The 18,049-nt window shown below is 41.0% G+C and overlaps 1 protein-coding gene across 2 annotated transcripts in view; it reads right to left on the bottom strand.

Moving 5' to 3' along the window:
* The window catches only part of RORA (RAR related orphan receptor A), an 807,747-nt gene that overhangs the window by 418,689 nt on the left and 371,009 nt on the right, over positions 1-18,049 (bottom strand). The window contains exon 1 of one of the 2 annotated variants that reach the window (XM_027971773.3): positions 1-18,049. This exon is cut by the window's left edge and continues 34,231 nt beyond it; it is cut by the window's right edge and continues 371,009 nt beyond it. The exons of the other annotated variant lie outside the window; for it this stretch is intronic. The gene's annotated coding sequence lies outside the window, so the exon portion shown is untranslated. 2 annotated transcript variants of the gene reach the window in all.

The following is an 18,049-nucleotide window of genomic DNA, read 5'->3' as shown; positions in this document are numbered from 1 at the left end:
TGCTGGTGCCTCCTAATCTTTGATTAAACTATTCATCCAATTTTCTCACTGTCTTCCAACCATCTTTCACACCATTGTGCAATCTTCTATGGGTAAAGGATCTGTGTGTTTCTAGTGTCCTAATCATTTAGCCACATATTCAGCACAAACTAGGTTAGAGGGATAAATATATCAGTGAATAAACTGGTCAAGTCACTTAGATCTATTCTCTAGAATAACTGCACACATTTTTAAGGCCAGGAGAACTTGGTATTGAATGTTATAATTTATTTCTACTGGAATAATTTCCAAATATGCTCATGCGACCAGCAATGAGCTGATACAGTTCAGATATACTAACACTGTGTTCAGAGCATTTCGCTGAATGACATGAGAATGACAACATTTTATGACTAAGTACCAGATAATAAAAGGAAATTAATTATTTCACTGCAAAGATAAATGACTGTAAGGACTGGGCGGGGGGTGGGGAAGAAAGCCACCGTAGCTATTATGCTTCTAAGTTTGCTCTGGAATGTAAAGTACCTTCCACTGAACAACTCCCACCTCCAATTAGCTGTATTAGCTCTATTAAACTAGAGATACCAACTGCTGTTCGAAACATCCCTAAATAATACATTCTGGAGCAAAACAAACAAACAAACACATTTTGCAGGCAATTGACATGTGTAAAAAACCAGGGAATTTATCTCTTGCAGAGTAATTCACAAAAGAAGGGGTAAATAGAAAATGCAAAGAAGTCTATCTATTCTAGACATATTACTCACCAATTAGCCTTACAGGGATTCAAAACAGACTAGTTTTCAATGTCAGTGGTAAGCAAGGCTAATTTTAGCCAGCCAAAGGATCAGGTCCTGAAGTGGAGGTGGTAGAAGACCTAAACCAACTGCTTATTTTACATCTAGAGTTTCCCAGCCTTCAGTAAATACGCAGCAAAATTGAGAAAAAAACCTCATCTTATGAGTTCACTACTCATAAAATTCATATATTTGAATATTAAATTTTATAGGTTTTAGTCTTTAGGGGATAGCTCATATGAAAATTCTGTTTATTTGCAGACTGAAGCTGTGTCTAGGGCAAAGTAGAAGTTACAAACAAAAGATTTTACCTTATTTTTTTTTTTCAAAACTATTTATCAAGCACCTACTATGTATCAAGCATTGTTCTAGCTGCTGGGAATACAGCAGTAAACATAATAAAGTCCCCAGCTTTATAGAGTTCCATTCCAGTATAAGGTTCAGCCAAATTCTCTGTAAAGGGTCAGAAGAGTAAATATTTTGAATTTGTACCCAGACTCTCTTTTGCAATACTCAAATACATGCCATTGCAGTACCCAAGCGGCCATAGACAATATGGAAATGAGTGAATGTGGATGTGCTCCAATAAAATTTTATTAATACAGACAGGCAGGGGGCCTGATTTGGCCTGTGGGCTGTAGTTTACAACTTTTGTTCCAGTTTGTGAAATTGCTTATAAATCACAGCATTATAGACTCCATGGAATGATTTATAGAATTATAGAAATTTAGACTTCAAAAAGGATGTTCACTTATCCTAAGCTTCATTTCCTCTCATGTGGTAGCATCATGGCTAAGGGTGGGGTCTTTGGGGTCAGCCTGCCAGTGTTCAAATCCTGTCTTTTCCATTTACCAGAGGTGATTTAACTCCTCTGGGCTTCATTTTTTCTCACTGGTAAAAGGGAAAGGAGAATAACACCTACATCTCAGGAGGCTCTTGAGAAGATCCAGGGAAACATTTATATGAGCACACGACTCACAAGAAACTAACAACAAAGTCTAGTTATTAGCAGAACAACAATGGCAATAATGGTAACAACAAAAACACTGAGTTCAGGCTGGTGACGGAGCGACTTCACTTTCACTTTCAGGCTGGTGACATGACTTGTAAAAGGTCCCATAGTGAGTATCACAGTCCCAGTGGAAATCCAGGCACTATTTCTCCAAAGTTAAGACCCTACCTAAAACCACACTATCCATGAGTAATGAAAACTGGAAATGCTACAGATGGTAGCGGAACTCACTCAGGTCAATTTCCATTTAATTTTAAGGCTTCCCTCTGATATATAGAGAAGGGTTTGGGGGAAATAGGCCCAAGCCAAACCTTTGTGTTAGAAAATCAATACTGCCATCAATACATCCAGTGGTGACACTACCAGTGGAAATTACCCATGGCCATTCAGAGGATGAACTCTGCAGTAGAGGCCTAAGGTGGGCAAGAGAACCCAGTTCCTCGAATTGCATGAATGAAGCCAGGCCTTCAGCAGATTTACTGTGGACCAGAATGCCAGATGAGGTTGAATGTTTTGGCTTCTTCCACCTGGTGGCATGCTTCAGGAGACCATCCAAGGAGCCCTTCAAGATATTACTTTTCATGATAATTATTTTCAACCTTTTGCTTGTTTCATTTAAGGATCAGATTCTCCAAAAGCTCCTTTGAACACCACAGCTGTTCAGTGTATTTAATGTAAGCTATCCTCAGGGAGAGAAAAAAACCTAGAGCTCTGAGAGCCAAGGTTTTTGTACCACTATACCCTTCTGAAGGCCCACGTATTTCTACTATTTCAAATAAATCAGCCACAACAGCATAAATATTCTTTCAAGGAACTTTAATTAATTGTGAATGTGACAGTTAGGGTACAGAAAATTAACTTCCTGAGGTCGGTGCACAAAAAAAAAAAAAGAGTGTTTTTTTCTGAGGTTGCTGCTTTCTGGGATCTATCATTTGTGGGTTCTGACAGGAAGTAGAAGGGCTAGAAGACCACCGCACTTTTAGAGTTGGTAGATGATCCTTTTGACAAATGATTTTGCTGACTTGAGACATCTGGGCCATATTGGGTTTTATTCGATTTTAAAGTCTTTCTTCCCAGGCCAAAGACAATGTTCTCTTTGGAAGTCCTCCACATCACTGCCCTGGTGCCCCTACATACCATCCTCTCATCTATTTTTAAAACATTTGCTATCAGATCGAGGCAATGTGAGAGAGTCACATGATTTCAGTCCACTTGTGACACAATATCTTGTACTTGTTGAGATTTTTGTTACTTCCTTTTCTGAGATCACTTGGAAGATCCATAAATTGCTATTTCTAGGAAGTTTTTAAAGAGGAACTCCATCTAGCATTTGGGATTCAAATATTCATTTGTTTAGTATATACATATGAGACATCTTGAGAATTATCAGGTCAATGATGTTGTAAAAACATGTTTCTTTCCTCAAGGATGAGTGAGATTGATGGATGCCTTGGTACAATTCTACTTGCTAAGTGCTATTAAAGAGGTATTTATAACTCTCGGGATATTGACGAAAACCTTTTAGAAGAAATAGCATCTGAATCAGGGTGAGAAGTAGTTCACTAGGGCAAGAAAACAGGCAAGCACCTGCCAGGCTAAGCATGCATAAACACCAACACAGACTCTAGAACCTCTTGGAACCTAAGGTGGTCCTATGGTGGCTCAGAGGTTAAAGCATCTGCCTCCAATGCGGGAGACCCAGGTTCGATCCCTGGGTCAGAAAGATCCCCTGGAGAAGGAAATGGCAACCCACTCCAGTATTCTCGCCTGGAGAATCCCATGGACGGAGAAGCCTAGTAGGTTACAGTCCACGGGGTCACAGAGTCAGACATGACTGAGCGACTTCACGTCACCTCACCTCATGAACTTAAAACTTGTGTTTTTATTCACCTGCTTCATTGTGGTACGCTTATCCATCTTATATATCCAAGTCTCCCCAGGGTCCAGCATAGGGCTGCTATTTTGTAAGAATACAACTATGATGCAGAGTGAATGAGTGTTACGACTTTTTTGCAGGCCTTCTCCCCTGGAGATAACAAGTTCTCCAAAGACAGGGAATGGGGTTCTTTTGATGTGATCTAAGATACCTAGTTGATGAGTAAAAAGCAATCAAGGTTTAGACAAGGATTCTAAGCCAATTCAACCAAGAACTGTCTTGTCAACAACAATTCTAAAACAACTGGGTATCTACATATGAAAGAATTAAGCTAGATCTCTACCTCACGCTGTGTATAAAAATTAACTCAAAATGAGTCGTAGAACTAACTATAAAAGCTAAAATTATAAAAATCTTAGAAGAAAATATGGGAGAAAATCTTTATGATTTTGTATTAAGAAATGGTCCCTTAAATTTGATACAAAAAGCCCAAATGACAAGTGGAAAAAAAAAATAAAAAAACAGACAAAAATGGGACTCCTTCCAAACTGAAAGTATATGTGCTTCAAAGGACACAGTCAAGAAAGTGAAAGGACAACTCACTGAATGGGAGAAAATTTTGGAAAGGCATATATCAGAAAGGGATTTGTATCCACAATATATAAAGAACTCTGACAACTCTACAATGAAAAAGCAAACAACTCAATTTAAAAATGGGCAAAAGGGCTTCCCATTTTGGCTCCGTGGTAAAGAATCTGCCTGCCAATGCAGGAGACATGGGTTCGATCCCTGGTCTGGGAAGATCCCATGTGCCATGGGGCAACAAAGGCTGTGTGCCACAACTAAGCTTGTACACCACAACTACTGAGCCTGTTCTCTGGAGCCCAGGAGCCGCAACTACTGAGCCCACATGCTGCAACTATCGAAGCCCGCATGCCGTAGAGCCTGCGCTTTGCAACAAGGGAAGCCAGCGCAGTGAGCCGCTCACTGCAACTAGAGAAAGCCTGCTCGCAGCAATGAAGACCTAGCACAGTCAATCAATTTAAACAATTTGAAAAATATATAAAAAGATAAAGATGGGTAAAGGATTTAAACATACATTTCTCCAAAGGAGATGTACTGAAGGCCAGTAAGCACATAAAAAGACACTCAGCTTCATTAATGATTATGTAAATTAGAACCAAAATGAGATATATCTCTTGCATTTACTAAGAGATACTAAAATCAAAATGACAGATAGTAATAACTGTTGGAGGGGATATGGAGAAACCGAAACTCTCAAACATTTCTGGCAAGATTATAAAACAGCGCATCTACTTTGGAAAACAATGTGGTGTTTCTCAAAATGTTAGTTACTGTGTGATCCAGCATTTTCACTCCTAGGTGTCAAACCAAGAGAACTGAAAACACATGTCCGTACAAAAAGCTTTACATCCATATTTATAGCAATTTTATTCATAATAGTAAAAAAAATGGAAATAAAACCCAAATGCTCATTAACTGATGCCTGGATAAACGAAATATGGCATATCCATCCAATGGAATATTATTAGGCAATAAAAAAGAATGCATGTATCACAGATAAAACTTACAAACAGCCTACTGAGAGAAGAGAGTCAAGGCTCCCCCTTGAGCCTCTCCTGCTCCCATTCCCATCCCTCTAGGGTGGAATGTCCTATTAATTCACTCATATGAAATGTTTAGAACAGGTAAATCCATTCAGGCAGAAAGCAGATGAGAGTGGCTGCGAGGAGCTAGAGAGAGAGCACAGGGAGTGACTGCTAGTGGATACTGGGCTTCTTTTTGGGGGTGATGGAAGCATTTTAAACTCATTTGATAGGATAATTGCAGTCTGACTATACCACTGAACTGCAGAATTTGTTAGGGCAAACATTTATGATATGTGTTTATATCTCAATAAAGCTGGTAGTTTTAAAAAATCATGGTAGATGTTATCCTTCATCATTACCATCACTGTTACCATTACTGTATCAAATGTCACTGGACAGTGACTTCCTGCTAGCAGATGACTTCACAAAATAACTACTGATTAGATTTCTCTTTTGAAACTGGAGCCCACGGGAACTTTGTTTTAGAGCAGCCCGTATGTTCTATCTCTTTGGTATCTTTCCACAGTGCCTTGCCCAGGACTGGGCCCAGAGTAGGATTCAGTAAATATTTTCTGACAATATATTATCAAAAAGCCAGTGTCTCTTCTGAATCCAAGAAATAACCAAGAATTTTTAAAATAAAAATACCAAGGCTCACTTTTAAAATCATTTATTCATTCCAAGGTATAATAATTCAGTAACAATTTGGGTGGGGTCCTACTGCCTGGTTCTGGATGCTTACTATTTCAGAAGTGCAAGTAAGATAAATAAAATCCAGCAGCCAGACTGCTAAAAGAGAGACTCCACATTTATGCTACAGAATTATGCCTGAGTGTACCCACAGTTTCTTCTCTTTGTGGAATGGTAAACTGCCTAAATCATACACTAGTCATGCTCTAATGAGACCTGATTTAGATTCATTTCTAGTCAATACAAACTAAATGTCTAAAGTGCTAGAAATATCTGACAGCTCACCACAGTACACAAACTTTCAAAACAGAATCCGCTGAAGTAACTTTGGGCTGGTGAAGAATCTAGTGTGGAGCATAAATTAAGCTAAGAAAAATTTCCCATTTTAAGGAGGACAAAGTGACTTTCTAGCACTCACCCTCTCGGGACATGGCTAGAGATACAGATTCAGCATGTCCGTGCTGGTGGCTGGTGTGACTCAGAAGGGAGGAAATTCAGAGCCTGGAAACTTGAGATGTGTTAAAACTGCCTTGCTCCTTCATGGGTCTGCCTGCTTGGCCTCCGGTGTCAGTCCTGGCCACTCACTGAGGCCAGTCCTGCTTCCTGAAAGCCCTGGCTTTGGTAGGCAGCTGTGTTCTTAGTTTCCTGTGTATTCTGTTCATTTAGCTTCGTGACTAAACCCAGAGTTTCTCTGCCTGAAATCCTGGTCCCAAGGAAGCATCAGCTATTACAGGCAGCATCACTATAGTGACCTAAGTTACTGCAGTGGGTTGGTTAAAGGAAAATTTCCACTCTACAGTCCTCCCTCTAGGTATCCAGAACTGGGGCCTTGTCCTACCATTATTAGTCTTCCTTTCCTTCATTTGAGCTCCTGGGATTCCAGACTCCCCAGACCTCCACCATGGACCTACTTGCTCTTCAAGCCCCAACTCAGCCACCCATTAGCTGGAGTTGGTTTCAGAACAGGACCCAAACACCTCCGATGATCCTTCTGGCATTTGGAGTCATGCTCTGGGGGATCCTTCAGTCCCTCTACTGCTCAAGGTTCTGTGTGACAAGATTAAGCTATTCCCACGTGTTAGAAATGCATGCTTAACCTCCAGTGGTGGTGGTGGTTCAGTCACTAAGTCGTGTCCGACTCTTTTGCAATCCCATGGACTGTAACCCACCAGGCTCCTCTGTCCATGGGATTTTCTGGGCAAGAATACTGGAGTCAGTAGCCATTCCCTTCTCCAAGGGATCTTCCTGATCCAGGGGTCGAACCCAGTTTCTTGCATTGTAGGTGGATTCTTTACCAACTGAGCCAACAAGCAGCAGCAAAGAGCAGTCTTCTATGTCTTGGAGTATATGATGAAGAGCAAGAGTTTTGTGGACCACCACAGTGCTGAGTATGCATTCTGCCTTCGCTAGTTGCTAGGTAGCCTTGGGAAGGTCTTTGCCTGTTTTTGTTTTGGTTTTTAAGGCTTCCTGAACTTCAGTTTGTTTATCAGTAGCATAGGAACAACTTTAGTACCTTCTACTTGGGAATGTCAGGTAGAGTTCATGAGATGATGTATGTAAAACCCTTACAACAGAGCCTATCACATAGCGAATGCTCAGAAATATTAGCCATTAGTGTTATTTGAGAAGAAAAAGCAAACAATTATCCAAAGTCAATAGATGACACACCAAGCATCTACTTAGTTACAACCTGATCATCATATAAATACATTACTTATATAACTTGAAGCATTTTCCTACAAAATAGCATTTAGTTTCCACAATCAATTATTTGGAATATAGAAACGAATTGGAAGGACTTGCTTTAAGACAACATGAAGTGTCATCAGTGACTGGTTACCAGATGTAAGGGGACATCAAAAAATGTTTCTCTAACAGACTGATACAAGTGGGACTTGGGGTCAGGGTTATTGAAATCCCTCATACACTAAGAGGAAATGCTCTGAAATGTTGTTTAACAGAAGCAAAAAAATTTTCCTTTTTCACCACTTGCTAAAAAAGACACAAAAATAAACCTTCCACCTCTATGTGCCATTCTAAAATCCTATTTCCTTTAAAAACAAATACGAAGCTAGCATCATGAATGTGGTGTCATCTGAGTCATTAGAAGAACGAGATTTATGAAAAGTGCATTTGTATTTCCTGTTAGCATGCTTTGAAGAAATAATCTACTCCATTAAGTCATGGGTCCCCTAAGAGGGCCTGTACATAAAATTTCTTTCACATGAAAGTATAAGGAGCAGGTCTGCCACCCTCCGGGACTGAAATACTTTCACCTAACCAACTACATCTCGTTTTACTCCTTGGTTTCCAGGAACATTTAAGGCTCAATGACTAGCAAGCTTGCAGGCCTGTCTCCCTCTCCCTCCTCTCCTTGGCATCGGTTTGGTATCCTTCTCTTCACATTTCCTTGACCCTCATCTCTCAACAATTACTTCTATTAGGTTAAAGCTACCATCACTTTTGTAGGTCAAGAGTCAATGAATTTAGCAATTTCATTTGATTCAACCCACTTTTACCATTTTTAGTTTATAGATATGTGGTAGACTGGCTCAAAGCCTCTGTAAAAGGGGATAAGGTATAAATGAACGGTTTGGTTTTTAAAGACATTAAAATTCTGGAATAAAATGATTAACTTAATATGTGTCTACTTTGAGAAAACCAGCAATATAAAAATCTGCCAATGGGTTTAACTTTTTAACCTTAATTATGGGATTTCTTTCTTTAAATGAAAATTGAGGCAAAGTATTAATACACAAAACATACTGCCATTCCCCTGACCATTCAATGCTTCAGCCACCATCTTCCAATCCTGTTTTAACCTTGAGGTTTGTTCTGGGAACCCCCTAAAGTTTTTTCAGAGCACAGTCTGAATAGTGATCTAAACAAATAATCACAACAGATAACACTAATTATGAGACCGAGTCATGAACCTTGTCCTCCCTGTATCCTGCTTTTCTCACAATGAGTCTTACAGACTCTTCATCATGACCTTCAGACTCGTGGCGCAAATTTATCACTGTCAACCTGGCCTCCGCCTTTTTGGCTGCACCTGCCTCTCGCCCACCTGAGATCCTGAACTTCTCGGGTCTCCTACACCGTGCTCCTCCCGGGCATACCAACTGGGGCTATCTCTGCTGGAGAGAGGTCCCTCACCCGACCAGAGGGTCCAGACAGACACAGGCTGATCAGTCCCCGCAGGACCCACAGCTGCCCCATCATTGCTCCGGAAGGCTGTTCTCAACACATTACACTCTCCTCAAGTTCCACTCACTGGATGAAACGCTACTCAAACATTCAGAAAAGCTCAATGCCATTACTTCGAAAAGCAGGATGCTATTTCCACTACTAGGTTGGCCATTACAGCTGAGGCTCAAAGCACATTTCAAAGCCACTGCGCTCCCACCTTTTAATAAACCCCTGGGCTTCCTTTTACCATCAAAATAAAAAAGACAGCTAGTGAAAAAGAAAATGTTAGAAAACAGGGTGACTCTTCTTTTGAACAATAGCGGCATTAAAGTCGTCCTTGAGGCAGAGAGACCACTGGGGAAGGAAATAACACCTCAAACCAGGGAGCCGTTCACAAAGGGAGGGAACATTCGAAGCTCTTTGCAAAATGCTTCCCCATTTCTGCCTCCCCTTGTTCACCACAGGATAGATGAAAAAGAAAGATGATAAATATGTTTATAGAAAAAGGACCCATTCAATAATTCATCACCTTGTTGGTGTATAAGGACTCCAAAAGAAATTTGTTTTCCTACCTGCTGACCATGAATGGGCACCTGAGACTTTAAATGTGGCTCAGAGCATTGTCCTCATGTGTGCGTGTTCTGGAACTGTCCCCAGCACGCTGCCAGGCCCAGCACCCAGTAATGCTTCCTCCTCCATCAGCCCTGCTGTTCCCATATCTACCATCTTTTCTGTCTCCCACTACAAAGCAGGCTGGCTCCCACTCAAACTTTTGTTTTGTAGTAGCCATTAAAATGCAGTAGTTATGGAGTCACAGTATTTTTTTAGCTCCTCCACTGGGAGCAGTTTTATCCCCCAGGGTACACTTGGCATTGTCTGGAGACATTTGGTATGGCCGGGGGTAGTAGTGGCCTCCGGTGTCTAGTGAGGAGAGGCAGAATGGTGCTTAACATCCCAAAAGGCACAGGGCAGCCCCTCCAACAAAGGATTATCCTGCCTAAAATGTCGACATCACTGAAGTTGAGAATCCCTGGCCTAAAAGAAACATAGCAATAAAAATCTGTGAGGCCAATCTCTCATTTCACAGATGAAGATGCTGAAGCTCAAGGAAGGAGAGGTGTGTTAAGATCTTCCCAGAACTCAGCCAGCTAAGAATCACAGCTGAGCGTGGTACCCAGGTCAGGGATTCTCTGTTTTCCCTAGAGTATGTTTATTCTAAAAGGACTTACTCTTAAAACGGCCGGTAACCTCAGGAAAATACAAAAAGAAAATCTGGAAGGATGCATACCAAAATACAACCTAGGATTACCTCTGATTAGGACTGTACTGATTTTTCTTCCTTGTTCTGATATGTCCAGCTTGGATTTATTTTATTTTTTTCCATTTTGTTATTTTTGCTTTTACAACAAGTATTGACTGCTTTTATAAGTCAAGAGAATGAGAAGCTGTTTTCATTTTGAAAAAACTATATGAAATGCAGATTTCACTCCATTGCTTAATGTTTATTGCTGGCAAGGATATGGCAAGACCAACATTACAAGGTGGTAGGGTGGGGATTGTTAAGTGGTGACTTTTCTGGAAGACACACTGATAACATGTGTTCGGAGTCTTTTTAAATGTCTGTCTTTCACCTAGTAATCATCTCTTAAGAAATGTATGCCAAGGAAAGAGTTTCAAATATTTTATGTACAAGAATGTGAAATGAAGTTTTATTTATAATATTAATAACAAAACACTGGTGATAATCCAAATATCTAACACGATTAATAATTTCTACTTGGGCTTAACAAAATATATAAATCACTAAGAAAGTGTTAATCTGACCCCAAAGATACGAGTAAACCCTAGGGGTTGGTGTTGGACAGGGAGACCTGGCATGCTGCAGTCCACGGGGGTCACAGAATCGGACACGACTGAGCGACTGAACTAAAGATATGAAAATTATGAAATGTCATACAGCTGCTAAAAATCATGTTATTACTTCAGTGTTCATATTTCCGTTAAAGTCTGGGGGCTTCCCTGATAGTAAAGTGGTAAATAATCTGCCTAACATTGCAGGAAACACAGGTTTGATTCCTGGTCCGAGACCCACATGCTGTAGAGCAACCAAGCCCATGCGTCACAACCACTGAGCCTGTGCTCTAGAGCCTGGAAACTGCGGCTACTGAAGCCTGCACGTCCTAGAGAAGCCACCCCACGAGAAGCCTGTGCAATGCAACTGCAGGAGCCCCCGCTCACCGCACCTGGAGAAAAGTCCGTGCAGCAACGAAGATCCAGCACAGCCAAAAATAAACAAACTTAAAAAAATGAAAGTCTGTGAGGCCAGGGATCCTGCCCTTTTGATTCCTTCTGCATTCTTGGTATCCAAAGCAATTCACACAGTAGGTAAGTAATCATTACTGTGAAATGATTGCAATGCATCAATGAATATGATTACCAGTCAGTGAGAGTATTAAAGATAATCAGCATCTTTTCACTTTTTTCTATTTTTCAAAGATTCTCCAATGAGCCTGTGTTACTTTTACAAACAGAAAAATATATATATATATATATATATATATATATATATGCTGTTTTGTAAAATACAAAAATACTGTCTTATTTTACTTTTTCTCTTTTCCCCCCCGTTTCATTGGGATATGATTGAATATAGTACTGTACAAGTCAAAGGTGTACAGCATAATGATTTGACTTATATACATCATGAAGTGATTACCACAATAGGTTTAGTGAATATCTGTCATATCATTATAGATACATTAAAGAAATAGAAATATTTATTTCATTGTGATGAGAACTCTGAGCATTTACTCTCTTAACAACTTTCACATATAATGTACAGAAGTCTTAATTATCTTTATCGCATTGGATAGTACATCCCTATAGTATTTAGATTGTTTTGTTTATGCACAAAGTAAAAGAATGTAGTAAAACTTAAGGACAAAAGGGGGAAAAAAGAAGGCAGTAGAAAAGGTTATTGGAAAGACCATTCGGCACTTGGGAAGCCGATTCCATGATGCACCTGTGAACATCATGATACAGCCGCCATGGATTCAAAATATGGGGATTGTGTGTCCCCGACTAGATGGGTCACACCCCTTGGTCAGCGCTGGCTACTCTTCCAGCATCCCTCCTTCATTTGAGCTTTTCTCCCACTGGTAACACCAAGAACTAAAACAACAGAGAAGCCACAAGTCAACAGACTCGTGTGGTCAGAGGCTCCAGTGGCCACAAGATCAGAGGCATTGTGGCGGTGGAGGCCGGGAACGCTTTTCAACTGGATGTGCGTCTGTGGCTGACAAATGGAATAAAAGAGCTGTGCTGTGGGGCTCAAAATAGAACAGAAAAAAGTATCCCAAAGAGAGAGAGAGAAGAAGAAGAAAATGACACAGACATGAGAGGCTAGCTTCTGGGACAACCTAAAAAGACCAACATTAACCCAGACCCATGAATATAATTCTCACATCTTTTGTAGAACTTTTTTTTTTTTCCTTTTCACAAATGCCTCATTGGGACTGCAACCCTGAAAAATGTCATCTGCCCCTTTATTGGAATGGCTAGATCCTTATGTCACCTAGGTAGAAAAAATAATGGTGATGTTATATATTTGACTACTTGTGATTCTCCTGGTGGGGTGACTGAAGAAAATAAACAAATCTAAATATACAAACCCACATGTGTGTATGGTGAAGAAGTAAAAGAGTAAGAGTGAAGAAAGAGGGATACAGAGATAAAGAGAGAGAGACAAGGAGAATGTGCAAAGCTTATCAAACTGAATGGGCACAGCCACCACTGTCTTGGGGTAGAATCAGCAAATACTGGAGTGGTCTACAGGTTACTGGCTCTGTCAAAGGCCCTCTGCCCAAACCTGTTCTCTCCTGTCTTCTTTCCCCCCCACCCCAAACTTTGAGAGGCAATACATTTCTTTAACAAGAGAAAAATCCTTTCATTCTCCTATTAGAGATACAGCTTAGGATGAAAATGGCCCCCAAAAGGGCATGTGGGTCATGGGTGTCTCATCTTTCTTAAGTGTACATTTTAGGGACATGGGGGAAGGGTGAGAGAAACCATGGAGTCATAGAAAGGATAATAGGCTACAAAAATGAGTGTTATTTCCTTTATAGTTTGACCCATAGCAAGCTTTGTCTTAAGAAGGAGGCTTTTCACCTGACTCTATGGAAAGGGGCATGTTTGACTACTCCCTAGGTTAAAGATGGCAGTATATTCTTTGGCATTTTCTCCAACAACAAGTGGCCTCAATTTCCTCTCTCCTTGAATCTGGGCTGGCAGGTGATGGTCTTATTGATCGATTACAGCAGAAGTGATGCTATTGATGTCTGCTTGGGGCTCAGCCTATAAGAAGATGGTAGTTTTCAACATGCTGTCTCAGATCCCTGAACTGCCATGTAAGAAGCCCCTGGTACTCTGTGGTAGGACCATGTGGAGATGACTTAAGAACACATGAAAAGGGTTGAGGGGTGTCAGCTAAGTCCATGGCTTCCAGCTGTCCCTTCCAAGTTACTGGACACACAAGTAAATCCAATCTGGACTCTTCAGACAAGCCTGGCTTCAGGTGAAAACCAACCAACGATTCCAACAGATGTCATGTGGAACAGAAGAGTAACAGCCGAGTCTTGCCTGAATTCCTAACCCCCCAAAAATTGCGAGGTGGGATAAAATGGTTGTGATTTTTTTTTAAAGAATTTTTGAAACACAGTTGATTTACAATGTTGTTTTAATTTCTGCTGAACAGCAAAGTGACTCTTTTTCATATTCTTTTCCATTATGGTTTACACAGGATATTGAATATAGGTCTCTATGCTATATGATAGGACCTTGTTAATTATCCATTCTCTACATAACAGTTTGCCTCTGCTCATCCCAAGCTCCCAATCTACCCTCTCCCGCCACCAGCCCTCTTGGCAACCACAAGTCTGTTCTCTACGTCTCTTAGTCTGTTTCTGTTTTGTAGATAAGTTCATTTGTATCATATTTTAGATTCCACATATAAGCAATATTATATGGTATTTGTCTTTCTCTTTCTGACTTATTTTGCTTAGTATGATAATTTCTAGGTTGATCCACTTGCTTCAAGTGGCATTATTTCATTTTTTAAATGACTGAGTAATATTCCATATGATATATATATATATATCTTATTTATAAAATGGTTATGTTTATAAGCCCAAAGTTTTGAGGTAGCATGTATACAGTGAGAGATAGTCTGGTCCAGGCAAAAGGGTGGTCCTGTTTATCCAATTTCAGTGCTGGCTTTGTTTCAAAAAGAAATCACTGTATGTATTTATCTATCTACCTACCTATCTGAAATAAAAGATAAAACATATCTGTGCTCTTTACTGAATGTGACGCAGTGCAAACAGTGTCTGCTTTGGCTTAAGTTTTCGCATTCTCACTTGCCTGGTAGTATGACTCAGGCAAATCATTTACCACTTTAATCTTCAACTTCCTCATCTGTAAAACAGCAGTGACAGCACCTACTTGTCATTATGCTGTTATATAAGAAAGCAACTATAACACAGAAAGCATAGCAGCTTGCTCATGGCAGAAGCTTCCCGAGGCTGAGACCTCTGCACCATCTTGCCTACCCTTGCTTCTATTTTCCAACTCTCAGCTAGGTTTTCTGCCACCTCATTTCCTGGACATTCTGATTTTTCCTGATGAACGATTGCCTGACTTTTTGTCTTGTTTATATCTCAGCCTGATTCACTGTTAGAATATTAGCAAACCTAGGGGATCTTTCAAAGAACCCCATCCGGTACATAGAAGGTCCTTAAAGTGAAAGAGACAAGACCTGATTATATAGGCATTTCCCCAACAATCAGACAATATAATTTTCTAATAGAAGGCAGAGCATCTAAAAACCAAATCAGATGCAGAGACAGCAGAAAACCAAAAAAAAAAAAAAAAAAAATGCAGAAGAGCCCTGAGAATTGAGATGTTAAGAAAAAGAACCAGAAGGTCCTAATAGGGGATTTTAGTTAAGAGATTAGACAAAAATGAGCAATTCAGCACCTCTCTGTATGTATTATTTCATTTCATTCCACAGCACATGAGGGTTAAGGTAAAACCAGGTCTCAAAGGCAATGTGGAATGTCTTTTGACAATGACCAAGTGTAGAAATACCCCACATGAAAGGCCCCAATGCCATGCCTGGGTGGTTCCTGTGGTACTTTCCTTACACTTGCTTATGTTAAACTCATTATAGAGTCTGCTTGCCAAGGGCCACCCAGTTACAACCATGGATTTTTATTTCTCCTACAGAAATGTCAACCCATTGGCTTAATCAATCTACACAGCTTTGATCTCCATCTGAGGTGGGTCAACGGTAATGAAAAAAGCAACCCTTTCTGCATAAACAATTATAAGTATGATAAAAAGATGAAAAACCTTAAAAGAGAACTTAAGATGTTACTGAAATGACTGTGTCTTTATCTGGGTTGAGCAATGAATGCATTTTATAGCTACGACTTCTTCCTAGACAACCAGGTCTATTTCTGAAATGGTTTGGCTCACTTGCTAAGCATTTGTGGCACAGACTTGGTGACAAATAAAAACATTAAAATGCTTGCAACTGTAAAGACAAGATTCACAGTCACCATATTTAAACCTAACTGCCCATTAAAATAGCATCATCTGTGACTCTCTTTTTCTCCTGGACCACAAGATTGCCTTCCTTGATAGTTTTTTTTAATTGCTTCTGGAAGTGATTTGCTCTTCATCAGGCTATCACAAATGAAAACCAAGACAGGTCAGAAGAGAGCTGGCTTCTGTGTTAGCAAGACACTTTCTTTTGCTGGAGCTGAGAGAGAGAGAGAGAGACTGATTGCTGGAATTAAAAAAAAAAAAAAAGGTTTCAAGTACCTCTCTGACGTCTGTGATCTTTTAAGAGAGATGTAAAGTACATCAGATTTGCAACCCTTCCTGGCCTGAAGGGATCTAGTTATTTGGTCAGTTGTGAAGACATTCTCTTGTTCCTGCTCTGACTGTCATGCTGTCACTAGGGTGCATGGCTGGTTCACGATAAAAGGAAACCAAACTGGGTCTTTACAGGAATTTCAGAAGTCTCAGTATTAGTGGAGACCCGTACCAGGATGAAACCTGAGTCCAGTAAACCAAAGTGTTCTACATAGTAGAGACAAGAGGAGAGGAGCAGGAAGAAAGAGAATGAAAAGGCCAAGAAGCAGGAGTACAAAATGGGTAGGAAAAAAAGTATCTTTTTATTCACAGTCGATGTAACTCTGGGGACATCTATTATTTTTTTTTTCATGTTATACATTTGTGGTTATTTGGCATTTGGGTAGCATATTTGGTTTTGAAAAATAGCCCACTCTCTCTGACATAAGACATAACACTAGCATGAAACAATGGCTGTTCCAAACTACTAGTATGGGCTCTCTTCAAACAGGTACCACCCCATGACCTGGGTCTGTCTGTAGTGATGAGTAAGAGCTGACACCAAGGTTCCGGTGATGATGTTTCGTTTCACCCAAGAACAACCAGATTCCTCACCTCTCCCTTCACGTGTGCATGTGCTTAGTCGCTCAGTCGCGTCTGACTCTTTGCGACCTCATGGACTGTAGCCTGCCAGGTTCCTCCATCCATAGGATTCACCAGGAAAGAATGTTGGAGTGGGTTGCCATTTCCTTCTTCAGGGGATCTTCCAGACCCAGGGACTGAACCCAAGTCTCCTGCATTGCTGGCAGATTCTTTACCATCTGAGCCACCAGTGAAGCCCTTCACATAGTATTTCGCATAGTCTAATCATGGGGATCTAAAAAGAAGGCTCAGTTCAGTTCAGTTCAGTCACTTAGTCGTGTCTGACTCTCTGTGACCCCATGAATCGCAGCACGCCAGGCCTCCCTGTCCATCACCAACTCCTGGAGTCCACTCGGACTCACGTCCATTGAGTCAGTGATGCCATCCAGCCATCTCTCTCTGTCGTCCCCTTCTCCTCCTGCCCTCAATCCCCCCCAGCATCAGAGTCTTTTCCAATGAGTCAACTCTTCGCATGAGGTGGCCAAAGTACTGGAGTTTCAGCTTTAGCATCATTCCTTGCAAAGAAATCCCAGGGCTGATATCCTTCAGAATGGACTGGTTGGATCTCCTTGCAGTCCAAGGGACTCTCAAGAGTCTTCTCCAACACCACAGTTCAAAAGCAGCAATTCTCGGTGCTCAGCTTTCTTCACAGTCCAACTCTCACATCCATACATGACCACCGGAAAAACCACAGCCTTGACTAGATGGACCTTTGTTGGCAAAGTGATGTCTCTGCTTTTGAATATGCTATCTAGGTTGGTCATAACTTTTCTTCCAAGGAGTAAGCGTCTTTGAATTTCATGGCTGCAGTCACCAGTGAGAACCAAAATAAAGATAAACTGAAAACTGGCCATACTCAGCCAACAAAAGGTATCCTGAGATAACCCAGCCTGTGGATGGGAAGGAACCCGGGATCACTTCTCTCTAGCCCTGCTGTTCCTCTCCCCACCTCACGCACATCCCTCCCCATGGCTGCTTCACTGCCTGGATTTACAGTCCTTCATCTGAGCATGCGGGTCTGGTTTTGCTGTTGCTGTTTCATGTGACCCCTGTTCCATCCACTCGAGGTGGGCATTTCAGCTCCAGGGATGCCCCCCAGGGGCACTGGACTGAGCTGACACAAGGCCAGCAGGACAGTGGATCTGGTCCCAGAGGGCACTGACCTCTGGAATAGGTTCACTAGCAAGTTCTTTCAGTGTTGAGGAGAGAAAATCATGTAAGTTACATGGGGTGGGAGCCAGGGCGGGCAGGCAGAGGAAGGCATGTGGCCAGGTGTACATATGTATACATGGGCCAGGTACACATATGTGTACAAACA

This window comes from Ovis aries, chromosome 7 (assembly GCF_016772045.2).
Source record: "Ovis aries strain OAR_USU_Benz2616 breed Rambouillet chromosome 7, ARS-UI_Ramb_v3.0, whole genome shotgun sequence".
NCBI classification, from domain to species: Eukaryota; Metazoa; Chordata; class Mammalia; order Artiodactyla; family Bovidae; genus Ovis; species Ovis aries.
Note: the sequence above shows the minus strand (reverse complement) of the source record. Positions and strands in the feature narration are given on the sequence as shown.